Source organism: Pogoniulus pusillus, chromosome 13 (genome assembly GCF_015220805.1).
Source record: "Pogoniulus pusillus isolate bPogPus1 chromosome 13, bPogPus1.pri, whole genome shotgun sequence".
Lineage (NCBI taxonomy): Eukaryota > Metazoa > Chordata > Aves > Piciformes > Lybiidae > Pogoniulus > Pogoniulus pusillus.
In genome coordinates this window covers 25,731,413-25,758,791 of record NC_087276.1, presented here as the reverse complement: position 1 = coordinate 25,758,791, position 27,379 = coordinate 25,731,413, and the positions used below count along the sequence as shown (strand labels likewise).

The 27,379-nt window shown below is 39.8% G+C and overlaps 1 protein-coding gene and 1 long non-coding RNA gene across 9 annotated transcripts in view; both read left to right on the top strand.

The window, feature by feature from the left end:
- Positions 1-27,379, top strand: part of SDK1 (sidekick cell adhesion molecule 1) — a 510,565-nt gene that overhangs the window by 182,193 nt on the left and 300,993 nt on the right. The window lies entirely within an intron of this gene.
- On the top strand, positions 2,479-12,857 carry LOC135180855 (uncharacterized). Of its 2 annotated transcripts, none has more exons than XR_010304582.1 (3): positions 2,479-2,569; positions 9,517-9,623; positions 12,718-12,857. It is a non-coding gene; the product is annotated as an uncharacterized LOC135180855 (long non-coding RNA). The 2 variants fall into 2 exon arrangements; XR_010304581.1 differs by lacking the exon at positions 2,479-2,569 and adding an exon at positions 9,333-9,393.

Genomic DNA, 27,379 nt, shown 5'->3' with positions numbered 1-27,379 from the left:
AATGTTAGTAAATTTAAAGTTATGCCAAGGACTCCTACAGGCTGATCATCTGTGGAACCCAAGAGTTAATTTCTTCTGTATGCACTGTAGAAATTAAGAACAGCATTAGGTTTTTTTAGCCATCTCTATTTGTTAATGAGATTTGTACCAGAATGCTACCTTCAGTATGTTTAAAACACAGCCTGTGATGCTTAGTTTACTCATCATGGCACAACTTGGAAGTAACCAGCCTGGCTATGTCCATGTAAGATCATAGCCTTCTGATCAGCTGCAGGAAGCACCCTTAAATGTTTTATATTCACACTGGACCTTCCAATAGTATTTTAGATCTAGAGCTCTGCTCTTTCATTGTGTCTTCTTGCAAGGTGGTTTATAATGTGTTGTGATGGTTTGGGAGCTCCCTGTCCCCCCTTACTCTTATTAAATATCCCAGACTAGACTCAACTTGCTGGAAGTTAAGGAATAAAGCTTTATATTTGCAGCTTAGCACAATATACAAGCAGATATTTAAGGTATGTTACAAATATATACAGATCTATACAGAAATATACAAGTTAAAAATAGCACAGAAACATAACAGCCCTCCCAGAAACTAGAGTCCCCAGGAGTGGCTCCCAACCACCCTTCTGCCTTTTTTCTACCCCTCTACCTTATCCCAGAGTTTGCCTCTTGTGAAAGGTGAGTTTGGAGGATCAGCCAGGGGGGCTAGAAGCAGAAGTGTTAGTTACACAGAAGAAGTCTGGGGAGAAACACAAACTCCAAGAGACAGAGATACACACACTGCTTTATCTATGTTTGTGTACTTGCTTTTATACATCTCAGCAAGCCTATGAGTGCAGCAGACATCAACATTGTTTCCTTTTTACAGCTTATAATCCAATTTATCTCATTAAAATATTCCAGTAAGCCTCAAACTAGTGTATGCGTGCTGCAGATTTTCCAGAGGAAGGAGGATTCATGTTAGAGAACTGAGAATTGAAGATGGAATATATAGAGGAAGTAAAAAAAAGGATGCTCATAAGCCAAGTTTTGAAGGGTAGTAGGGTGGTAGTTGGGTGGTAGGAAGTCCGAACCAACCAGTTTCCTCTCCCTGCACATTCAGTGGGAAAAGGTTATTCTCAGTACACACAGTAAATAAAGACACAACAAGAACAGATGCATTGAAAAAACTTGTTCAGGGACAGTAACTTTTACTGCAATGAGAGGAAGGGAGGACTGCTTTAACTCCCAGAAAGTGTGCAAAACTTAGCTTTGTAAATCAGTCTGTGTGGATTTCCACTTTACAGAAAACAAAAAGGACATGTTCCTGGTGTGACCTTATCTTGAATACTGTGTTCAGTTTTGGACTCCTCAGTTTAAGAGGGACAGGGATCTGCTGGAGAGGGTCCAGTGGAGTGCTATGAGGATGATGAGGGGACTGGAGGGCACTGCCTGATGAGGAGAGGTTGAGGGACCTGGGGCTGCTTAGTCTGGAGAAGAGAAGACTTAGAGGAGATGTGATAAGCAAGTATCTGAAGGCTGGCTAGGAGTGAGGGGTCAGGCTCTGCTCACTGCTCCCTGGGATAGGACAAAGAGCAATGGGTGTAAATTACAGCAAAAGAGGTTCTGCCTCAACACAAGGGGGAACTTCTTTACTGTAAGGGTCCCAGAGCACTGCAACAGACTCCCCAGGGAGGTTGTGGGGTCTCCTTCTCTGGAGCCTTTCAAGGCCTGGATGTGTTTCTCTGTGATCTGTGCTAGATAGTATTGTCCTGCTCTGGCAGGGGGGTTGGACTCGATGATCTCGAGTCCTTTCCAACCCCTAACATCCTGTGAAGCTGTGAATTTACACCTTGTTTTGTTTTCAGTTAGCATATAGCTCAGAACTACCTTTGTAATTACAAATTGGCATCGAGCATTTTTCTATAAAGCTTATTTTTGCTGTGACTGAAATGGTTGATACTTGCAGTGCATGTTGTGCTTGTTTGGTTTATTATTTTTTCCTGGAACTGTGTTTGCTGTCATTTGCAAACAAGAGAGATCAGTCTGTTATTTACAGAGGCTGAGTAAAAACACAGTGTATTATCCAGTTAGGAGACACAGTACACAGAGTAAGCAGATCAGGAATATGCATTTCAATGCCAGCTTCATTAAGTTGATAATCATCTCAATATATTCCTTTACAACTTCAACAATTAGTAGCCATAGTTTTATTTCCGTGATTATCTTTAATCAGTGCTTCAGGGTGGGGGAAAAAAAATCCCTAAGAAAAATTCTGTGGTAACTGGAAGCTTCCAGAAAAGTGTTCTCATGTGTGGAGCATTGCATCAGTGAGTGACAGGTGAAATTAGTAGAATTCATCCCAGGTGATAGAAGTGCAGCTCACCTCCAGGGAAGCACACCTGAATTCAATGCAAGAAGGACAATGAGCAGCTGGAGCATGTGCAGAGGAGGGAAATAAAGCTGGTGAAGGGGCAGGAGAAAAGGTCTTCTGAGATGTGGCTGAGGGAGCTGGGGTGAGAAGAGGAGGCTTTCTACAATCCTCTGCCTTACTGCGTTCTGCAACTACCTGAAAGGATGCTGTAGTGAGGTAAGTGATGGTCTCTTTTCCTTGCTAAGTAATGATAGGACAAGAAGCAGTGGTCTCAAATTGCACCACGGGAGGCTGAGGTTGGAATTTCTCGGTTGAATGAGTGGTCAGGGAGGTGGTGGAGTCACCGTCCCTGGAGGTGTTTAAAAAGCATATAGACGTGGTGACTGGGATGTGCTTTAATGGCTATGGTGGTGTTGGGTTGACAGTTGGACTCGATGATTTGAAAGGTCTTTTCTGACTGAAATGATTCTGTGAGTCTAATTTCTGTCATAAGCCATATGTTGCTTCAAAATAAATTCTTGTTTCCAGCTACCTCACCAGTAGGATGTGGCCACACACAGAGAGTGGCAATGACTTTGGTGGCCCAATTAGATCAGTGTCAGAGTTTAGCATTCTGTGCCAGTGCTTATCTCCCCTGGCAGGACCATAAAGAATTGCTTCCCTCCTTGAAAAGTGATTAGTCTGTTATGAACTTTGCTCACGTGCTAACTTTTCTGCTGGGGTTGCATTTTCAGCTTCTTCCGTTGTAGTCTGAGCTTCTGGAAGTTTTTTCTTTTTTCATTAAATATCTCCAGAGTTTTCAACAGTTGATTAAAAAAAACCCAAAACAATTCAATATATTTATGTATAGAATATGGCAATAATTAATTTAATTTAGTTTAGTCTAAGCTTCTGGAAGCTTTTGCTTTTTTCATTGAAGGTCTCCAGAATTTTCAACAGTTGAATAAAAAAAAAATACCCAAAACAATTCAATATATTTATTTAGAGAATATGGTAATAAATAATTTAACTAAGTTTAGTCTAAGCTTCTGGAAGCTTCCCCCCCCCCCCCCTTATGAAATGTTTCCAGAACTTTCCACAGTTGATTAATAAAACCCCAGAACAATTAATTTTCTCTAAATAAATATAATTTCATTTATTTTAGTCTAAGCTTCTGGAAGTTGTTTTTTTTTTTTTCCCCTCCCTTATGAAATGCTTTCCAGAACTTTCCATAGTTGGTTTAAAAAAACAAAACAATTCAATATATTTATTTAGAGACTATGGCAATAAATAATTTCCTTTATTTTAGTCTGAGCTTCTGGAAGCTTTTTTTTAATCCTTCATGAAATGTTTCCAGAATTTTCAACAGTTGATTAATAATACCCCAAAACAATTCAATATTTATTGCCATATTCTCTAAGTAAATATAATTTCATTTATTTTATTCTAAGCTTCTGGAAGCTTTTTTTTTTATCCCTCATGAAATGTTCCCAGAATTTTCAACAGTTGATTAATAAAACCCCAAAACAATTCAATATTTATTGCCATATTCTCTAAATAAATGTAATTTAATTTATTTTTGTTTAAGCTTCTGGAAGCTTTTTCTGTTTTCATTAAATGTTTCCAGAATTTTCAACCAGTTGATTTAAAAAAATCAAAACAATTCAGTGTATTTATGTACAGAATATAGCAATAAATAATTTCATTTGTTTTAGTTTAAGTTTCTGGAAGCTTTTTGTTTTCCCCTCATGAAATGTCTCCAGAACTTTCCATAGTTGATTAAAACAAACCTCAAAACAATTCAATATATTTATTTAGAGAATATGGCAATAAATAATTTCCTTTATTTTAGTCTAAGCTTCTGGAAGCTTTTTTTTATCCCTCATCAAATGTTTCCAGAGTTTTCAACAGCTGATTAGTAAAACCCCAAACCAATTCAATGTTTATTGCCATATTTTCTAAATAAATATAATTTCATTTATTTTAGTCTAAGCTTCTGGAAGCTTTTTTTTCCCCCCTTATGAAAAGTCTCCAGAATTTTCAGCAGTTGATTAAAACAACACCAAACCAAATTAATATATTTATTTGGAGAATATGGCAATAAATAATTTCATTTACTTAAGTCCAAGCTTCTGGAAACATTTGGGGGGGGGGGGGGGGGGGGGGGGGAGGAGGGAAGCTACCAGAACTTTACACAGTTGATTTTAAAAAAAACCCAAAACAATTCAATATAATTATTTGGGGAATATGGCAATAAATAATTTAATTTAGTTTAAGCTTCTGGAAGGTTTTTCTTTTTCATTAAACATCTCCAGAACTTTCCACAGTTGATTAAAAAAAACAAAACAATTCAATATATTTATTTAGAGAATATGGCAATAAATACTTTCATTTATTTTAGTCGGAGCTTCAGGAAGCTTCCCCCCCCCCCCCAGTGAAATGTTTCCAGAACTTTCCACAGTCGATTTAAAAACCTCAAAACAATCAAATATATTTATTTAGAGAATATGGCAATAAATACTTTCATTTATTTTATTCTGAGCTTCTGGAAGTTTTTTTTTATCCCTCATGAAATGTTCCGAGAATTTTCAACAGTTGATTAATAAAACCCCAAAACAATTCAATATTTATTGTCATATTCTCTAAATAAATATAATTGAATTTATTTTTGTTTAAGCTTCTGGAAGCTTTTTCTTTTTTCATTAAATGTTTCCAGAATTTTCAACCAGTTGATTTAAAAAAATCAAAACAATTCAGTGTATTTATGTATAGGATATAGCAATAAATAATTTCATTTGTTTTAGTTTAAGTTTCTGGAAGCTTTTTGTTTTCCCCTCATGAAATGTCTCCAGAACTTTCCACAGTTGATTAAAACAAACTTCAAAACAATTCAATATATTTATTTAGAGAATATGGCAATAAATAATTTCCTTTATTTTAGTCTAAGCTTCTGGAAGTTTTTTTAATCCCTTATGAAATGTTTCCAGAATTTTCAACAGTTGATTAATAAAACCCCCAAACAATTGAATATTTATTGCCATATTCTCTAATGAAATATAATTTAATTTCTTTTTGTCCAAGCTTTTTCTTTCTTCATTAAATGTTTTCAGAATTTTCAAAAGTTGATATAAAAACCTAAAGCAATTCAATATATTTATTTAGAGAATATGGCAATAAATAATTTCATTTAGTTTAGTCTAAGCTTCTGGAAGCTTTTTCTTCTCTCATGAACCGTTTCCAGAACTTTCCACAGTTGATTAAAAAAAGTCAATATATGTATTTACAGAATATGGCAGTAAATAATGTCATAGTGAAATCACCATGGGAAAAATATCCCCTGGGAAGTGGCCCTGAAGTGGAAGACAGTGTGAAATACCTGCAGCTGGCTCTGTACCTACCTTCTCTATGGCTCCTATAAATGCATGTGGGCACAGCCATTCCCTTGTCTTGCTCAGCCTGCAGTCACAGGGCTGCCAGCAGCTCTGGCAGTTGTATTGATTGACCCTACTGAGCAGACCACTTGTTCAAATCGTGTCCTCTGCTACAGGAAGAAACTTGTCCTGGATTTCAGAGACTTAAATAGATGAAATGGCCAGAAAGGAAGGGAACAAGCAGTGCTAACAGAGCAGTGCTATCCTTCTAACCTGGATGTCAGTTGTTGTGATGAATTGTCTTGATGTTACTTTGAGTTTTCTTCTTTTAGTTCCTTTCAGGAACTGTTTTCCATAGTGCTCATGAATCTTGGTTAGAGCTCACTTGGTGTTCAGGGAAGCATTTCTGCCAGAAGTCGACCAATGTGCAATCTGAGCTCCTGGTACATCCTTCACAATTTTCATAGACTGAGTTCAGGCCAGTAACATGATATATATGTCCACACTCAGTGTTTAAGGCAAGCAACCTCTTATCACATAGACTGTGGAAAATTTTGATGGAAGGTAGTATTTCCCTGAGGATCAGTTCCCCTCCTCAAAAGCAGTCTGGGTTTTGGCCTCAGATGCCTTTTGTCATATATGAAGATAAGAAAAAAGAAATGATGTACAGTGTGGTTGTCTGAGTAAGCTGAATATTGACTATATTATTTTAATGTAATGAAGCCAAGTTTCACCCACATCTGTGGAAAAAGTCCTAATAAGTTATTTTCTTTAAATTTCTTTTTTTACTGACATATTTCAGTCTAACATGTGTGGTTTTAGTCTGAGTGGTCTCTGATGGCATTGCTTAAGAACAGAATGTGGTGTCACCAGGCCAGGGAGTTGAGATAGGCTAAGAAATATTCTTGGAAGCATCGCTGGCTGCTATGGTGTCCAAAATGTGGTGTGCCAAAGCCAGTTTTGTATCTCATAGGGAAGGTTCCTGTCTTGTGCTGAGGAATCTGAATCTGTAGAGCAGTAACTTTTAAGGGCATCTCTTTCAGAAGCCAAAGTCAACAGTCTGTAAATTCCTGTCCACTTTGTTCCTGAGATGAGGAAGAAGCTTTTAATTCCTTTTTCAGAGGGTTTCATATATAGAGATAAGAGGATATGCATGATACAATAATAATGTATGTTAATATATATGACATAACTATTGTTTAAAGAGTCTCATAACTGAAAGACAAAGAATATCCAAGATGTCTACAGCTATGCATGTACAACAGCCTGATTTGAGTAGATGAATTCTTGCTTGCACCGTCTTAGTGTGGATTGAGGCTCCACAAACACCTTCCATTCATTTGATGTAGCTGTTCAAGGTATATTATTACTTTTAAGTGACTTATCTCACATAAATACTTATTTAAAATTGATAAAGTGTTACAGTATGTTTTGTAACATGTCACAAGATTCATTGAGCATCGTCTGGATTCATTCACACCCAATACGAAATCTACTGCTGGAGTGTTTCCCTGACAATGTCTTATTTTTCTGACCATGTCTTTTAGCTCTCTTTTCCTGAGGTATTAGCCAGGTTTTTCTTACTGTGGTGAGCCCAACATCTCATAGGCTGCAAGAAGCTTCAGTATATTCCTCTGCTCCCTGCTGCTTTGTGTATTCTGTCACCAGCATATTCACTTAATTATATGACAGGCAATAACTGTTCTCTGAGGGAGTAAAAACAACTGTTGAATCAGTTCTAAAATTATATCATATTGCTCTGTTCGAAACCTCTTCTAAATAAATGTTGAGGATAGAACTATTGATGTGGTTTTTAAACTTTAAATTTCAGTTAGTTCTGATCATTTTAAATTGTCCTTCAGCCAGAATAAATCAGTTTTTATAACTTATAACTTTCAATTACAGTCTTTGGAGAGTATAACAGCGTGTTTCAAGGAGCTGTGAAGTACAACAAGAAGGAAATGCTACTGTTTCATTTGTGCAGGCTTTCAGCTCCTGCAGAACCTAACAAGAGTTTTTCCTAAGGAAGCTCATCCTGGAGGGCTCCTTGAGTCTGTTAGCCTAGGTGTGCCTTTGATCTAGCGTTTGAGCTTCCTCTTAGAGAACTTACTCCTAAACATTATGGGGGGATGGTGCTGACCTACTTTGCTGTATTTCGACTGTTCCACAAAAATGGCCTGAGAATCACAAGCTGTTACAGTCCTCACTGATGTGCCACTGAATTATGTGAGGAGATGCTTCCTCCATATAAATTGCAAACTGGTGGCTCTGATGAAGGAGAACTTTTTGATGTAACTAATATCTCACTCCATTTCAAGCTGCTGGATAATGCAAAAGCTTTAAAGTGTAGCTGCGGCAAATTTGAACTAAATCAAGTGTGGATCTGTTGTTGGGTGCAAACTAGAGATATTTACTTAGAGTTATGACCACTCAAGTGGGACATTGCTATCCCTGGAAATATTTGAAGATGCCCTTGCTCACTGCAGAGGGGTTGGACTGGATGACCTTTACAGGTGCTTTCCAACCTGTAAAAGATTTAACCCTCCTGGGGGATTGGTCTTGACCCTGACCCCAGGTCCTCCTGACTGCTCCCTGGGGGTGCATCCAAACCTTACTCCAGGTGTAGTGGTTAGCCCACTCTCCCCTCCTGTCTAGCCCTCTATAAAAACAGAGGAACTTTCTGTTTTGTTCTCTCTTGCCCTGCTTCCCTGCCTGCCAGCACCACCCTCCTCTTCCTGCTGCTCTTTGTTTTACCCTGTGGCCATCAGTCTGCAGGCTGGATGAACCCATTGCCATCAGTCTGGTTGTAGATGGATACTTTGTGTCTGGTTTTCCCTTCCCTATACCTGCTTGTGACTCCTCTACCTCCAATACCTTTTATTTATTGTTAAAGTTTTCTCTTTTAACTTCCAAATCGAAGTGAGACTATTTGTGTGTGTTTTACTTTTTCCTCTCTACATCCAATTTCCTTTCTTTGGGGAAAAAAAAAAGGAAAGAGGGAAAGGCATCCTATAAGTTGTTGTTGGTTCTATTAACTAGATTTCAGTCCCGGGGAAATTTAAACTAGGACTGAGGCACAACCCAAAGCATTCTATGATTTAGGATAGATGTAGATGTTCTATATTTAGAACAAATCCTATCCATCCATCTGCTTCCATAGTCAGAACCCCCACAACTGTATGGATCACATAGAAGATGTACTTGGTGATGTATTATAAGTGTGTTAAAGAACCCAGCGGATTGGTGGTTCTCTACCAACATTAGTCTTCAAAACAATCCTTCAATGTCTGGTAAAATCCACAGGTTTATGACTGCCAGTATAATTCCAAGCTTAAAAAAGCCACGCAAGAGACTGTCTCAAATGGCAGTCTCATTAGAGGACATCAGTCCTGGGCAGAGTAGCTGCATGGCACTCTTGGCACTGTAGCAACAAAAAAAAATGGGTAAATTCTCTCTGCTTTAATTCTTTAGAGTGTCATTTACTGATTTCTTTCTGCCTGAGTTTTGTTTCTGCATATGCAGATTCAGGGAATGAGATAGACTCTGGAAATAATGTAGAAGGGCTGAAGTAATTTTTCTCTCCTTTTTTCCTGACTCTTGCCTGATGTTTGCTCTTGTGCTGGGACCAGAGCACATGTTACTGTCACTCCATGTGTTTTTTTTCTCCCTGCTGGACCAGGGCTGTACCAGGTAAATTACCTCCCTGTAAGCCTCCTTTGGCCCAACTCTAAGATGATAATGTTCTAGGAAAGAAAACAGTAATCACATTGTTTTTTAGCAACTTATTATGTGGGTTTTCCTCTGACCAATTAGGCAATGTGAGTCTTGAAGCTACAGCACTTGGATTCATTGCTTCTCTCATTGCCTTACCGGTGAAGCAGGACTGAGGAAGAAACTGTTTGAAAGTGTTGTCAGAAATGGTTAGCATTAATACCTCTTTGAAACATCTATTTCTTGTTTGCCTTTTCTGTAGCATTAAACAGCTCAGTAACTGGTTGTTTGGGCTTTTTTCCTCCCCTGTTATGATAATGCCATATTCTATCATCTAAGGATTAATAAAGCCTTTACATCTTTTCTTTTTTTTCCTCATACAAAGACAGATCAATGAAACTTGTGAAAAAGTTGTTAAATTGACATATGGAGCTTTAATTCCAGTATATCAGGTCAATCTGTACCAGTTTTTTTTTTCTATTTCAATTTAAGAAAAAAAAATAACATAAATAGCAATAAGATGTGTAAAGGATAATATTTTCACAGGTGAAAGCCCACTCAAATTGTTAGGCATGGAAATTTAGTTAGGACAAAGGTGAGAAAATATTGTCCTTTAAACTGACTTCAATGAAATGATTCAGACTAGAAAAGCAAAGCTGTGAACAGTAGAAATATGAAGTGGGCTTTTTTTCCCCTTTCTTCACTCTTTTTGCTGTTCCTTCCATTTTCTCTCATTTGCAACAGACTGTAGGTTTCATTATTTACTGCATAAATCAGTATCTTACCTTTGTAGGTGGTTTTCAGAAGTTCTCTTGCTTAGATGCATACCATGGAATGCAGATTGTGTTACTATGCAACTTCAGGACCTCAGCTGCTTTCATAAGGCTTCTGGTGTTCTGTGCTCTTGCTGAAGCTGTGTTTGCACAACTGTAGGCATCGTGAAAGTTTGACCCTTTTGTTTCAAAGAACTTACTCCTCCTTTCTGAATGATGAGTTAGTAATTTTAGGATGTATTTCAGATAGTTCTGTAAAATGGTACTCAAGGCCACACCTGGAGTATTGTGTCCAGTTCTGGGCTCCTCAGTTCAAGAGAGATGTTGAGGTGCTGGAATGTGCCCAGAGAAGGGCGACAAAGCTGGTGAGAGTCCTGGAACACAGCCTTGTGAGAAGAGGCTGAAGGAGCTGGGGGTGTGCAGCCTGCAGAAGAGGAGGCTCAAGGGTGACCTCATTGCTGTCTACAACTACCTGAAGGGAGGCTGTAGCTAGGTGGGGTTGGTCTCTTCTGCCATGCAACCAGCAACAGAACAAGGGGACACAGTCTCAAGTAGTGCTGGGGGAGAGGTCTAGGCTGGATATTAGGAGGAAGTTGTTGTCAGAGAGAATGATTGGCATTGGAATGGGCTGCCCAGGGAGGTGGTGGAGTTGCTGTCCCTGGAGGTGTTCAAGAAAGGCCTGGATGAGGCACTTAGTGGTCTAGTTGACTGGATAGAACTGGGTGCTAGGTTGGCCTGGATGATCTTGGAGGTCTTTTCCAACCTGGTTGTTTCTATGATACCTGAAGTAGGATGAGTATCCCATCTGCCTATGCACCTTGGGAATTCCCCTCAGCATTACTACTTCGTACACTGCAACCCCCCAAGGTAGAAAGAGACTAGATCTCCACCTCTGCATGTTCACTATAGTTGTCCTTGACATACAGGTTGTGGGAGGGATGTTTTGTACATGAACTTAAATCATGCAGTGTGAAAAACTAAAGAAAAACATATCTAAATGGATCTACCCATTTTTGTTCAGATTTTAAACTGCAGACTTCCACAGAACACTACCTTAACATGGTGGCTTACTGCTTAGTCTAATCCAAGATAATTGCACATATAATTAGCACCCAATTAACATGGGTTACATTTCTCTAACTGCTACTAACTTTGAGTCTCCGTCTGCGGTTTGTCCTAACCTGATGATAATATCTGTCTAATTGGCTTTTAGCAAAGATAGGTTTTTCCATTAGTACATAAGAAATGCCCTGTTGGCTCAGAGTAATGGTCCATCAAGGCTGATGTTCTGTCTTGCCACTAGCAAAATGTGGTGTTCTTTAGGGAAAGCATGCAGCTCTTTTCCCTTCTCCTCCAGCATCTGGAGTTCTTGGATTAGGTGTGCTGGGGGATTCATTCCTTCCCAGTTGTTTCAGTGTCTGGTCACAGACTTGCTGCACATGAGTTTAAGTAACTGTCTTTCCAACCTGCTGCTGTTGTCTGCCTCCAGAAATGTACTATTTATTTCTGTTCTTAGAATAGTAACTTGATTCTTCGCAGTACAATAGCACATGGAAGTACAGTTATATTTACAATATGGAATAAAAAGCTGTAAATTAATACACAGCTTTATGTAATTGTACATGTGATTCTTTAGCAGGTTACATAAGCAGCATTATAGACAACTAAGAACTGGGTACTTGGTGCCTTCAGAAAGCAAGAGGGTAGGATGCTCACAACATTATGATTTTTTTCTTAAAAAATGTAGCCTTAGTAAAAAAAATTGGGTGAAATTTAATATTAGACAGGGAACAATTTCAATATGACAACAGAGGTCTATGAAAATATCTTTCCTAGTGAAGATTAGTATCATAGAATCAACCAGGTTGGAAGAGACCTCCAAGATAATCCAGTCCAACCTAGCACCCAGCTCTAGCCAGTCAACTAGACCATGGCACTAAGTGCCTCATCCAGGCTTTGCTTCAACACCTCTAGGGATGGTGACTTGACCATCTCCCTGGGCAGCCCATTCCAATGCCAATCACTCTCTCTGTAAGGAACCTCCTCCTGACATCCAGCCTATTCTTCCCCTGGCACAACTTGAGACTGTGTCCCCTTGTTCTGTTGCTGCTTGCCTGGCAGAAGAGACCAACCCCACCTGGCTACAGCCTCCCTTCAGGTAGTTGTAGACAGCAATGAGGTCATCCCTGAGCCTCCTCTTCTGCAGGCTGCACACCCCCAGCTCCCTCAGCTTCTCCTCGTAGGGTTTGTGTTCCAGGCCCCTCACCAGCTTTGTTGCCCTTCTCTGGACATGTTCCAGTATCTCAACATCTCTCTTGACTTGAGGGGCCCAGAACTGGATACAGGACTCAAGGGGTAATATTTGATTGAAAAATGGAGGCTCTTTACAGAAAAGAAAGAAAGAAACAAGTTGCTCAGTGATTTTTTTAATAATCAAGAGGTAGCACTTTCTCTGCTAGAGGAAGAGAGTTTGAGCCCAAGAGTCCTGGGAGGAAAAAAATGACTAAAAACTTTTTGTGTTGCTTTCCAGGTTGCTCATCTGACTCTAAACTCGATTTGGAAAGAGGGCAATGTATGTTTCTCTTACTTGTTTCATCTTCTAGGCTCTTTCACAAAGAGCTCAGTTAGAAGAGGTTTCCTGGGAGTTATGCTGGCAGCAGTGTTAGTAATATGGGAATGCTTATATCTCTATCCTGAAATAAATTGTCCTTTAACCACTAAAAACCTACCTTTTTTCCCTGTAGATAGATTTCATCTGTCTCTATGCAGATATTAGTGATAGAGCTATTCATGGCTTTTGCTGATACAGGAAAGTCTTTAAATCTTTAACGGAATTTACTGCATTGGCAAAAATTCTAAGCCTTTACTAATACAAGTGGAGGAAAAGTCCTGAACTCTTTCACTCTACAGTTTGCTGCTGAAGCGTTTTCACAATCTGCCCTGTCATTACTGCATTGAGCTGGTTAAGGTTTAATATGTTATAAAGACATTCCACTTGAGATGGGGTTTAGCCATGCATCAGTCCATAGTAACACTAATAGCACTAAATAGTCATGTTTAGCATGGAACATTTTCTTGGGTTAAAACACAGTTCATCAGTTTCTCCCTCTGTTGCAGAGTTTCCAAACCTTAGCAGGTTCCTGGGTTATTTGGATGTCAGCTGTGGAACTGCTGACCATTGAAACCTCCTTGGAGGTGGTGAAAACAGAAAACTACACAAAAATGCCATTTTCCTTATAAAAGACTTTCTGAGTCTGACACTTCCATGCCTGGTGATTACCTTCTATGGTAAACAGCAGGGATGACCTCATTGCTGTCTACAACTACCTGAAGAGAGGCTGTAGCCAGGTGGGGTTGGTCTCTTCTCCCAGGCAAGCAGCAATAGAACAAGGGGACACAGTCTCAAGTTGTGCCAGGGGAGGTCTAGGCTGGATGTTAGGAGGAAGTTGTTGCCAGAGAGAGTGATTGGCATTGGAATGGGCTGCCCAGGGAGGTGGTGGAGTCACCATCCCTAGAGGTGTTGAAGAAAAGCCTGGCTGAGGCATTTAGTGCCATGGTCTGGTTGATTGGCTAGGGCTGGATGATCTTGGAGGTCTGTTCCAACCTGGCTGATTCTGTGATCTCATTGGGCAAGCATTTCTGGGAAAAGTAACCACAACTATTTTCTTGAGTAGGAAACCTTTTGAACCATGTGGCTGTGCTGAATTGCAGTTCCTTTGAAAACAGCGCTTGTAATTGCAATTAAGTATCTGGAATTACAGCAGTCAAAATTCAATTTCATAAAACATTAAGTCGAGTCTGCTTGGGAACATACTTAGACAAGAGTGAGGAAAGGAGCGGAACACGCTGTAAATTTTTCATTTCACTTGCCAGGCAGAATGCTGCTGTGAAGAACATTTGCAAAGTCTCGTACGGAAAAGTTCCGTAGCATGTGCTGGCATGACACCTAACTCCACTAAGTGTCATCACTTCATGTTCCTGCAAGGAGTCAGCTTACAGTCAGGATAGAAAAGGTTATCACTACCAAATCCTGGCAAGAAAAAGGCTTTAGATCCAGAAGACACTGAGCAAAAAGAATTAACATCTGGAGATAAATAGCGTTCTGTGGGAGGATGTGAGCTGCAAAATAAAAGCAGAGGGGATAATAAATGCAGATTATAAATAAACAATAAGATTAGATGAGATGTTTCAGTTGGAAGCTCTTCTTAGGGCTATAAGAAAATATATACTGCTTTTTTCCCCCAGCCTGAAGGTGGGCTCATAGCCCAAGTGTCATCTTTTATTTGGCTTTCTCTGCTAGTGCAAATTAACCCTTCATTCAGTGATTTTGCACTCTATACTGATGCTGAAAATGATAGGAAATTGTTCTGGGTTTAATCTTAGCAACACTCTCAGTAGTTTTCTGAAGAGTCTTAAGTAGGTAATGACTCTAGAGATAAAATGGATTGGCTTACACCATTCATTTACAAATGCAGTCAGGATCAGCATGATGTCCTACAGAAAATGATGACCATCAGAGCCAAGTATGTATGTTCTGTATCTTCTGTCAAACCTTGTGAGGAGAGGCTGAAGGAGCTGGGGGTGTTTAGCCTGGAGAAGAGGAGGCTCAGGGGTGACCTCTCTGCTGTCTACAGCTATCTGTAGGGAGGTTGTAGCCAGGTGGGGTTGGTCTCTTCTCCCAGGCAAGCAGCAACAGAACAAGGGGACCTAGTCTCAAGTTGTGCCAGGGGAGGTCTAGGCTGGATGTTAGGAGGAAGTTGTTGGCAGAGAGAGTGATTGGCATTGGAATGGGCTGCCCAGGGAGGTGGTGGAGTCACCATCCTTAGAGATGTTCAAGCAAAGCCCGAATGGGGCACTTAGTGCCATGGTCTAGTTGATTGGCTAGATCTGGGTGCTAGGTTGGACTGGATGATCTTGGAGGTCTCTTCCAACCTGGTTAATTCTATGATTAAGCCCCAGATGCAAGACATTTTTGGACAAATTTAGTTAGTGAAACATCCTGCACAACTTTATTCCTGCCCTTTCATTTGATCTAGATAAAGTTACTCTTCATGAGAAATAAGGATTAACTGTATGCTCCAGCTTGGAATCCCGCTTTAAAGTACAAACCCAAACTCTGACACTGCTAGAATCCAATGTGCTACATCTTTTTTTAACTTTCTGCTTTCTGATACAAGAAACTAATCAATATCCTGGGTGATATTCTGAACCTGTAGGCAGAACATAAGAACTGTTTGTTAAGGGCTTTATAGCCTCTTTGCTAGTGAAGGATCATTGAAGAGGTTTCCTCTTCTGAGTGACGTTGTTGGAAGTGTGTTTTCTAAGCTTTATAAGAGTGGCATGGCTGTGATAAGGAACAAGAACGGGCCGTTTGCTGTGGTTACAAAGAGACACTGATGCTCCTTCTGAAGGCCATTGATTTTTTCATTTGGGCTTGCATCATAAATAGACATTGAGGAAAAAGTACCACTCAACGATTGTTTGCATGGCAAACGAGTTGAGATGCTTTTCATTCGGAAAGGGCATCTTGTTGCTGCATTGATTTTATCTGACTGCTGTTTGTTTCTGCATACAGCTCTGATGTATAATCAGAATCACTAAACAGGGAGCACAGAGAGTCACACCATTGTTTTACAGGAGCAGGGAATATAAGATTTGTCTTCAGAACTGTGAGTTAAAACTTGCCTTTAATTTATCCAAATAGCCATTGGAAGTGTTCAACAGTCTGGTGACAAAGAAATGAGACTTCTGAGATGTGTTGATGCTTTTTTTTTTCCCCCTTCAATACTGGGTGCAGAAAATTTCATGTCAAAAATGCCTCTTAGATTAGGGAGACTTTTCATCTACATGCTTTAATCACTGTAAGTGTTTGCGTTGTAGTCAGATTCATTATCAAGTAGTGGCACAGAATTATGCTGCTGAGGGAGAAAAAAATACACAGAACTTCCAATAAATTTTTTGGTGATTTACTATTTCAACCAATTTTTTACTGTGATTTAAAACCTCTTGGGAAGTCTCCTTCTCTGGAGACTTTCAAGGCTTGTCTGGATGTGTTCCTCTGTGACCTGAGCTAGATTATATGGTCCTGTTCTGGCAGGGAGTTTGGACTTGATGATCTCTTTGGGTCCCTTCCAACCCCTGACATCCTGTGAGCCTGTGAATTTTCCCTTCTTTAATAACGTGTTCTTGTCACACCAAAAATGGTAGGTTTACCCTCATGGAGAGCATAATTGTTCCTACTTGGCACCCTGGAGAGTATCTGGCTGGTACAAATATGATAAGGGTGCTGAATTAATTGTCAGTCAGTTCTCCCTAATAAAAATAAGTGAAGGACAGAGTCTGAAGGAATAAAAAACTGAAAGTGAGCAACCACGAAAGAGATGGGAGATGTAAACAGTTGAAACCTGTTTGCAAGGCTTCTTGGCATTAAAGGAGAAAAGCTCAGAATTATAATGGCAGGTGATGTGCTAGAAAGACTTAAAGAAATGGAGGGACAAGAGGAAATACGAGGATTAATTCTTAGTACTGATGTCTTCTCTTTAATCATCTCCAGCTCTTTCTTTTAAATCCTTGTTACTTCCCTATTGATTTTTATGTGTCACAGTTTTCCTTTATTTGCTTTTCCTGTGCCTTCCACATATTTTTTTTCTCTTAGTTCTTTCCATCTGTCATTTCTTCAGTTCATCTTTCCCTGCCCATTTTTAAACTAGGATCCACAAATTTGCCTTTCTTTCAGAAGGCCTTCATGAGTATTAGATCATATTTGTGGTAATCAGTGCAGAAGAAATGGCAAAGGCCTTGGCTCTGCAGGGAGTTCCCTGCCGTGCATTCATTTTGCTACACATCTTTGCACAGACCTCTTTTTTTTTTTTGCCTTCATCTACCTTCCCCCCACCCCCAGCTAAGTCAAAAGAACTGAGTATCTTTATAAGACTCCTCACCATTGTGATACCTGAGTAGTGATGTTCCAGCTTTCCTGCCAGTCACCCCATTTCCCCCCAAACTGCTTTTATCCATGGAGCTGTATTGTTCAAAGTTTGCACTGAGTTGATTCATAGCAGAAAAGCAGCTGCAGGCATAGTGTAGTGGTTATCAACTTGGTTTGTCTTTTTTTTTTTCTCTTCTTCTTTGCTTCCTCCCCACTCCAAAAAAAAAAAAGTCTCAGTCTTTCCTGGAACTTGTCTTCACTTGTCACGTCGCTCAGTTCATAGTTGATCTTATTAACTCACTGACAAGACAGACACAAAAGCCTCTCAAAACTGTAGTAGAGGAATTGCTCGAGATAGCTTGTACAGGCACACATACAGGGCAGACCTCAAGAAACCTTCCCTCAAGAGCGGTTTGCTCAACCTTATTTCACATTGCAGGCAGATTAATGCTGTGATTTCATCAGGGGCTGCTGGTCTTCCAGAGTTAGTGTCTTGTCCTGTGACCTAATTTGGCATCCTGAGCAGAGTCACCAGCACCCAATGTTTGGTTTGCACAGATCCTAGAAGCAGCAGCACTTTTGACACGGTGACCTCTGGCTTTTGAGAAATCCCTTGGTACGCTTTAAATCGAGTATCTTATCAGCTATTCCAAGTCCCAAACTGTGAACATATTTCCCTGCCAGATGCAAAACAATGGAAAGACCTTGCTTGTTAGATATCTGAAACAAATTTCACAGCAGCCTTTAGTTTTTAACTATTTGTTTGTTCATTACTCCAATTGCAAACTAAAATGTGTTGCATTATTTTTGCTCTACAGAATTATAAGACCTCAGTGACTATCTTGAAGATAGAGAAGTTTATATGTTGTGCTTCTTCAATTAAGCTGATTAAGAGAATATAAAGTGTAGGTGACTACAGAGACTCCTTAAAATGCAGTAATTTGTCACTTCAGAACATCTGTCTGTACACTGAGAGATTTGTGACCCATCCCATTGAAACTGGAACTCCAAACATGGCAGGTTCATGATGACAGTATAAATATAGTGATATGTAAAATGACTTCTTGGAAATCTACCTGTCCTGAGAGGGTTTAAAATAAACAGAGTAAACCTGTTGTAACTTTAGAAAGATTAATACTAGGGAGTTACACAAGCCAGCAGAATACAGTGATGAAGCTCTATTCAAATAATGAATATATCAAAGATGAAAAACTGCTGGTACCTGTATCACATTACAGTTGTTTCTGGTTTTCTGATGGGTATACTTATGAATGTTATTTGATATACTTAGAAAACAGAATCTCTCTTTAATGTAGTTGGATTTATTGTGTTGTGAAACAGACCAACACATAAATGACTTTACCAGGTGTTACAGAAGGCGCATAAGCCATAAGCGACTCAAAGGCAACCATTTTCTGTAATTTTAGAGGTCAATTTGACACAATCTACTTCATTTCAATCTCATTTTCTCGAAAATGGTGACTATTTGGAGAATTTCTTCCCTCCTGCTCATGGTGGTTAATGCAATAAAATGAAAAGAAGCCCCTTTGAGACTTACAGTTGTCGTAATGACAGGTTTTGGTTTTCCTTTGCGTGTCCAGACGTGTTCAGTCACAATTCTGCTGTGCTCAAATGCAGTATGTTTAATTTACTTTGTAACTGAGATTCACTTTCCTAGGCACTCTCACAAAGGGCTTTATGTAGATAAATTCAACATCTTGCAGTCAAGCTGTCATCTCCTACAATAAGATAATAGAAATTGCAAGACTGTAAATACAATTTGAACTCTGTGTCTTTAGCTGATCGAAGTAAAAGATTGTGGAGACAAAATATCTGTACTGAGAAGTTTTTCCTAAGCATTTGCCAAGTAGGCTTTGGAGTAGAAGGCTGGAAAGGTTGCAGGAAGTTTGAGAGGCTCCAGCTACAGAGTCGAAGAGCGATGATCTGCGCGGATCAGGTATTGTGTTGCTAGCCATTGTTGGATAATAAATCTCAAATTATAGTAACATCTAACAGGAGAATAGCTGATTATGACACAGGGCTGGAGAAACCTTGAATAGATTTCACAGCGTCTTGAAGACTATTCAGAAGTGAAGTATTTCTTAACATGAGAAAAGAGAGCTCGTTCAGACTATGGCTTGAATTAAACAGGACTCCAAAAACACAATAGTCAAGTGGCTCAGTTATTCATTTATGCATTTAGTCCTTATCTTCTTCGTGCTTGGTGTTACCAGTTCACAGTGGCAACCTAACAGAAGTTAACACTTCCTATGTTGTTGCCAGAAATACATGAATTGCTGCTTCTTTTGGAGTGCTGCAATACAGATATACTTCAAAAGATGCTACTGTTGCGGTGGGAGTAGAATTTGAGTACTTTGGACTGTTTGTAAACTTTTATAACTGGTTTGTTTACCCATAATTGGATTAGTAATTACAGCAGATTTTTTTGTGTGAGTTTTCTTCTAATGACACTTACAAACCATGGAAAAGGATGGTAATTTTTTCCCTTGTGTTCCAAATTCATTGCCATTCGGAATAAATACAACAAAATCAAAATTTCATTAATGTTTTCAGCAGAGTTGTAGTTGATGAAGCTGTGTTGAACTGCAGCTTTCTTTGCAGGCCATTGCATCTTGTAAAAACATTTGGCTTTTTCTCATTTCAAGTACTTGAGTTCCTGTCTAGTTTTAAGGTTAAAGCTTTTCAGTTTGAAGCAGCTGTGGAGTACTTACTAATCTTTGTCTGGTGGCTGTTCATTATAGGCCACTCCTACAAGTTATTGAATGCTTTCAGCTCTGTCTAGAAGCTGAGGGAGCCTAGCAGTTTCCCATGTAGAACCCTTTTTTAATCAGGATAATAGAAGAAAAATAGCATTTGTAGAGTTGCTTTAGCTTACTAAAGGGTAGCAGAGCAGGTCATTACTAATGATGTCAGATAATGGAAAAATATGCTCTGTGCATGAAACTTTGTATCAACAAAAAGGTCAGTATGTTATAGTGGTTAGTTTATTATAGTAGTTACATCTAGTCACCAATAATATAATCAGCAGGAGCAGAATTCACTGAAGTAATAAATAGATTAGAGTTCAGTCAGCCCAGGTGTCATAGAAAATGCCTCTTCATTATTCTCCATCCTTCCAAAACTCAGGACTTGGATACAGAAGGGACAGTTGGTCAGAAGAAATATTGTCTCTTAAAATAGGAATATTCTTATTTATTGTATTTTTGGAGTATTTGTTACACTGACTTTATACTTGACCTCTCTTTGGAGTAATTTTGCTGGTAAACATGACTCCTCAGAGACAGACACATGTTCAGTGGCTTGCCCAGATTCCCAGTAAACAAGAGACAACTGCTTCAGAAAATACAACAGGGTCACTTTGGGTTTAGGCTGGTATTCATTTTAGATAGATTGAGGTGACTGAGGAACTTACTAAACTTGTTGTTATCAATGTCCCTACTCAGCTGGAGGCTGACATCCTAGAGCAGAGCTGGCCGTAGGAACGCTGCCCAAGTGCCTGAGGGCCAGATCTGTTGTCCTGGTTTAAATTGCAGAGGAAGGTTTGAACTACTAAGTTTGAATTGACATTGTAAAAGTAAGAGAGCTGACCTGTGTTTAATAACCTCTATCTAGGAGGCAAAGGAAGAAGTAGCTAGCTCCAGAGAGTCCGCCATACTCCCAGGTTCTTATTGGCCACACAGAATGAGAACATGAGTGTCTCTCCCGTGTCATATTTTGCTCTGTTTTGTTGCTGCCTGTAGCTGTTCAGCTACTTTCTTAAAATTTAGGTTACTTGTATGTGCTAGTGGTAAACAAGGTACACACACTCAGCTTGTGCTTATCTCATGCAAGGCCTATGTTTTTTCCCAAATTTGGGTAAAGCAAGCCTATGGCTTCACCTGATGTGGTCAGGTTGGGTAACTGATGTTCTGATTGTCTATTCTGTGTCCAAAGGCTCGTTAGTCTTGGGCTACATTGTTAAGAAGAGATGGGCAGGTAACACAGCGTGCTCTGCTGTTCTATTCATGCCTGCTGCTGCCATGCTGAGCTATAAGCTAGCTCTCCCACAAAGTAACAAGCCCTGATACTCAGGATTTGTTTGCCTGGAAACTGCCTCCCTGGAGTTTACCAGGAACAGGCTCTGAATGCCTCTATGCAATCGGCCTGCATAGCCAGTGTGACATTGTGCTAAGACTACACATGGCAAGACATCCTGCCTGCACCTGAAAGTCTCCTGCCAAGACAAGAAGTCCTGGAGACACGCAGATCATCCAGAGGAGCCAAGAGATAAGGTCAGAGATTGTCTGCCTCTTTTCTCAACACTCTATGAAGCCTGGGAAGAATCAGAAGCTTCAGTGGATAATAAGACAGTAACAGAATTCCCTGAAAGTGTTTGAGTACTGTATGAAGCTGTAGCTAGCCTTGTGAGTTGGGAGATAATTTTGTGAGTAAATGCTTAAAGCCTCTTGTAATTCAGCACTTGCCTTCTGCCATAAGCAGAAAAGGGTCTCCTGAGTCTATCTAGTGGGCAAATGGTGTATTGACTGCAGGAACCTTCTTTACCAGTTCAATTAATGTTCATATATCTTTGCTAGTTATTTCTAGATCTAGTTATTCCTCTCTGTAATGTTTCCATGGCCATTGCTTAAGAACTGAATTATTATTAAAATTAGTAGTCAGGGGCAGTGAGAATTTTGAATATCAAAATTAATAAACAATATTAAGTTTGAAAATATTATCTCACAATTATCCTTCCATAACAATGTTCCAGCATTCTCTTATGAACTTAGTTTCCATCTTAGAATCATACAATCAACCAGGTTGGAAGAGAGCTCCAAGATCATCCAGTCCAACCTAGCACCCAGCCCTATCCAGTCAACCAGACCATGACACTAAGTGCCTCATCCAGGCTTTGCTTGAACATCTCCAGGGACGGTGACTCCACCACCTCCCTGGGCAGCCCATTCCAATGCCAATCACTCTCTCTGTGAAGAACTTCCTCCTAACATCCAGCTTGTACTTCCCCCAGCACAACTTGATGTCACACCATCACCTAGAAAAAGAAAAAGGCTGTAATTTCTTGGGTTTGTTAGAAAATAGCTCTGAACAGATTCTTTGGCTCACAAGAATGTTCAAGCCAGAGGCTCTTTTAAACAAATGAAAGGATAGAATAAAAACATTCTCTGAGCCAGCAAAAAAGTTCGATTGATGCTTTGAGTTAGACTTCACAAATTTACCTGCTTGTTAGAAGAACCTTTACAGGAAAACAGGATTTGGATTAGTGCTGATGCTTTTTATAAAGACTCCAAAAGCCTGCCATTTACAGGAAAAACTGAATTGGAGTACAAAATGAAGAAATTATGGCTGTCTGATATTGTTCTCTGCTTCTATTAGAATCCCTTCTATGCTTGATTAGATTTGGCCCTGCTGCACTGACAACTGAGAGTGCCTATGTGAACCTCTCTGATGCCTAGAAAAGCATCATCTGATCGGCCTTCGGTACTTGGTCTCTTGCTGTTTATTTCCAAGTCTTCTAGTTTTATGAGCATTGCCAGTGACTCAAGTTATGAGTCAATTGCCTGGAGGTAATGTCTGGTGCCATTTTAGCCAGCCTACACTGTCCCACTTGTCTGCAGCTCAAGGAGAACATAGATCTCCATTATGTCTTGTGTTGTGTGTACTCTACCATATTGAGTGCCATAAGTTACCGCACAGTGTCTAGTTCTATGCAAGTGATTCAAATCTTGGGGGGAAATCGATCTAAAGGAAGTTAAGTAATGTAAGTGTCTGCAGTGTAAACTTGGCTGATGACGGTGTATCCATTTAAATTACCTCTTCACATGTTCATTTCCTGTGTTGCAGCCATCTCACAAGGAGCAGGGTGAGTAGACCTAAAGACTCAAAGTAAATCTCAGTGGGTACAATTTACACTGCATTACATATAGTCTCTGATGTGTGCTTAAAGGTTCCTTCTGGGAAGGAATGTGTATCTTTTAGTATAGGGCTCATAATGAATTGAGTATTTTAAACCAGTCTGTGGTCTCACAGTGTACTAAGAAAGGCTCAACTGGCATAATAACATTAAAAAGTTGAGGAGCTATTATCACACCAATCATCCATTTCTAATTCAAATCAATAGACTGTATTATGTGATCAGAATAAGTCTTCATCCACCTCCTTGCCTATATTGAGAGGTGTTGTGAGGTGCGATTTCATTTCAGAATTGTGTCTGGTTTAGATAAGAACCTGATTTGCTTATGAATCAATGGAGTAAAAAGGCATTAACAGAGACAGCCGGGAAGTGCTTGCTGGTTTTCTTTCAGAATTGGGACCTATAATATTGATTTCTTGACACAAAGCAGTAAACTAAATAAACAATTTTTCTTGGGTGTAATTTTAAGCAAGGACTAGAGGTGAAAAAGGTTGGAGGGCAGTTTTGAGGAGGTGATTGGTAGCACTTCAGTACTGATTGCTTGTGATGCCTTTAATATTCCAGTTTATATGATGTTGTCTTTGGAGAGAAGAGAGCTTAGTCATAAGAGTGCCTGCAGAGCACTCCACAGAGCATGCAACAGCCAGCTTAGAGGCACAGTTAGGGTGTAAGTGTCAATGGGCTCGTTACTCATTTGCATCTGAAATAAACTTTATTTGCTCAGTTCAGTGCTGATAACCAGAGCTGCCTCAAGAATACTGAGAGGCATTTGATGTTTTCACTTGATTTACTAGTGTAATAGAAATATACAGAGAGGATTCCTGCACCATTCCTTTCTCCTTGACTTGTTTTTCCATGCGTATCTATGTGCATGTATTAATTTACGTGCTACAGAGAAGCTGTAGTTTCTTTATAGTTTTCAAATCTTCTTCTCTGCAGAAGAAGAACAAATGCAGTGTTTATAAGGAAGTTGGTTAATTAGTTTAAATATATGCATTTCAAATTGACCTTATGAGCTGCCTTGTGGATAGCAATTAAAACAAAACTACTACAGTGCTTTCCTTCCAGCTTCTGCAGACACTTAGAAGTTTTATGTCCCTACTTTTCTTTACTGTGCAAACTTCTTGGCATCAATGACACTGTGATCCTGTCATAGAATTTATTATTGTGGAAAAGCAAAGCCAAACAAAATATAATGCAGAACAACAACAAAAAGTGAGTAAGGAGAATATTTTATAGCCTGCAGTTTTATCACTCTGCACCTCAGACCTTAGATGGTTTCAGGTAAAGCTCTGGTACAGAAGGTCAAAAAGGGGGACTCCACTCCATATCAGAAATGAGAAGAGCAAAGGAGCTGCAGCCTAAGAGGAGCAGTTAGATTTTTGCAACCAAGTTAATAAATAAAGTACCTTTCACAGCACAGACAGTGATTTCATGCATTGAAGGAGTAAGAATCACTTTGTTGGGCCAGTTTGCCTAGGGGAAAAATTATGCAGGGCAGTTTGAGAGATGCCAGCTGTTTTGTGAGAAGGAAATGCCTGCTTCAGGTGAAAACCCTCTAGATGGGCATCAAGAGCTGTGAAAAAGGTTACATACCCCTCCATCGAACAAAAACCTAGCAGTGAGAGCTGTGAGGAGGGTTACTTACCCTGCAACTGAACAAAAACCTTCTGTAGTCTCTTGTTCCTTTGCCACTGTTGTGCACTTTGAAACCTTCAGAGCAGCGTAAAGGATGGCGCATTTTCGGGAGAGCGATGGCACTGCCTTAATTGAACTCAGCCCTTTCTGCTGGGATGCATGGCCTCTGTCTTTCCTTCGGATGAGCTCATCATCTGTCACCCTGAAGCTGCACGACACGCGGGTGCCATGGTGGCAGGCAATGCCGATAGTCAAGCCACGATGCCCAGGTACAACAAGTTATGTATTCCCAGCATCGCTTCCAGCTCCCCCTTGTCTGCGAGCCATTGCACTGGCCTGACATGCACAGGCCATGAATCAATAACCAGAAACTGAAATTCAAGTCAGTGATGCTGAGAAATATCTTGATCTTTACCAGGGCTGACAGGGTCATTTTTTCTCCCCAAAGTTCTAAACAAGAGCGGAAATCGCAAAATCTGTGATGTTGTCTCTTTCCCCTCCCCCTTTTAAATTTTGCAGTTTAAAGAATTCTCAACACATAATTTAAGAACCATATTAACATATTCATTCCAGGTTGCTGCTTAAGGTCACTACAATGTAATGTAGGTACTTAGAAGAAGCTGTGTTAAATTTGAAATACCTTTAATCTGTAATGTAATTAGTTTGATTAAGACTGGTTATCTCTGTTCATTAGCATATCTATTAGGAGCATTGACTGAAGTGCTTTTCATGATCACAACCAATTCTTTATGAGTTCAGAAATTCTTTCATTGAGTCTGTGCCTGAGTTAACTGGAAAAAGATCAAATCTCCTTGAAGATGTGAGATGTTGTCACTGTGGAGTAAGCAGTTCTCCCAGAAGAACTGGCAAATGATGAAAAGATGAAGGAATGGGATTTGCTTAGTGTTGGGAGATTAGCAAGGAACATGATAACATTTTCTAGCACACAGTAGATTATTAAATTTGGGGATTAATTTTTCTGGACAGCTGGTGGGGAAAGGAGGTAGAACTAGAAAATAGATCAGCATAATTGACTAGGTGAGGTAGATTTTTCTAAACAGAAGAGGAAAGTGGATACTGATACTTCTCTGTGAGAAGAGCTTTTGACATACTCTATATGTGTAATTTTGCTAAGTATGATAAGACACATTTCATTTTGGAATAATCTAGGTGTTGCTGTCATGCCCTGAACTGGGGGATTTATCTAGATGACCTCTTACGGTTGCTCTAGAAATAGCTGGGTCTTTGATTTATGGTTCTGTGATTAAGAGGAATGGGTTGTTATTCACAGGCAATTCTTCTGTCAAAAACTTGGGACAGGAAATTTAGGAAGGTACTTGCTACCCAAAACTGGTGAGTTTCTGAAGTTACCCTTTTAGTTATGTCTAATGAAGAAAAAGCTCAAGAAAGCAAGAAAAGCCTGGATGAGTGCCATGGTCTAGTTGACTGGATGGGGCTGGGGGATAGGTTAGACTGGATGATCTTGGAGGTCTCTTCCAACCTGGTTGTTTCTGTGATTGTATAAAAGGAGAAGATACTTTTTATATAGAAACTTTCATGTACTGTGAGCATAATTAAATACAAGTTCTGCCAATGCATATTTTGTTACTCTGATTTGAATACAAGTGTTTATTAATTTTGGTATCCAGAGTTCTTGCTACCCCCAGCCACTAATTTTAATAGTAATGGGTTATTTGCACAGTCATGGAAACATTTGACAGATAATAACTAGTTCTAGTAATAACCTGGAAAATACATGAGCCTTAGATGAACTGGAAGAGAATGTTCTGTCGGCCAAATACAGCTCATGGTCAATATGTGATTTTCCTGCTAGTTGGACTCAAGCAGCATCTTCTGCCTATGGTAGAAGGCAGTGGGAAAATTGCAAAGATGCTTTTAGATATTTACTCACAATATTATTATTACCTGACTTGTAGAGCTAGCCACAGTCCCAGACAGTACCCAAACTTTCAAGGAACATTGTCTTGTTGGCTGATGAGACTTGATTCTTCCCAGGCTTCTGGAGAAAGGAGGCAGACAATCTCTGGCCATCTGCTATCTCCAGGACTTCTCATCTTGGCAGGAGACTTTCAGGTGCAGGCAGGATGTCTTGCCCTGTGAAGTCTCAGCACGATGTCACGCTGGCTATGTTGGCTGATCGCATGGAGGCATTTAGAATCTGTTGCTGGTAAACTTGAGACAGTGGAGTTTCCAGGCAAACAATAAGGCAGTAGGCAAGAGCAGGCATGAGTAGAAGGGCAGAGGACATTGTTTACCTGCTTATCTCTTTCATCAATGTGAGCTGAGATTAATTGCCCTTTGGATGCAGAGTAGCCAATCAGAATGGCAATTAGCCAAGCCTGACCATATTAGGTGAAACCATAGGCTTGCTTTACCCAAATCTGCAAAAAGCATAGGCCTTGCACAAGACAGTTGCAAGCTAAGTCTGTGTACCTTGTTTACCCCAGGAGAAAAGCATCCCTGGGCAAGCCAGAACATATATAAGCCTATTTCTGATCCATCAGGCCTACCATGAGAGAGGTACCTTGTAGATTGTGGCATGAGGTGTTTAGCATGTATAGAAAGTTTTTATTTTTCATCTCCAGTGTTGCTGAAAGAGTTTATGAGGTGCTTTACAAGTTTCTCATGGTTGAAAGGCTCAGATTGACTCTGCTAACTTGCCTCCCGTGAGAC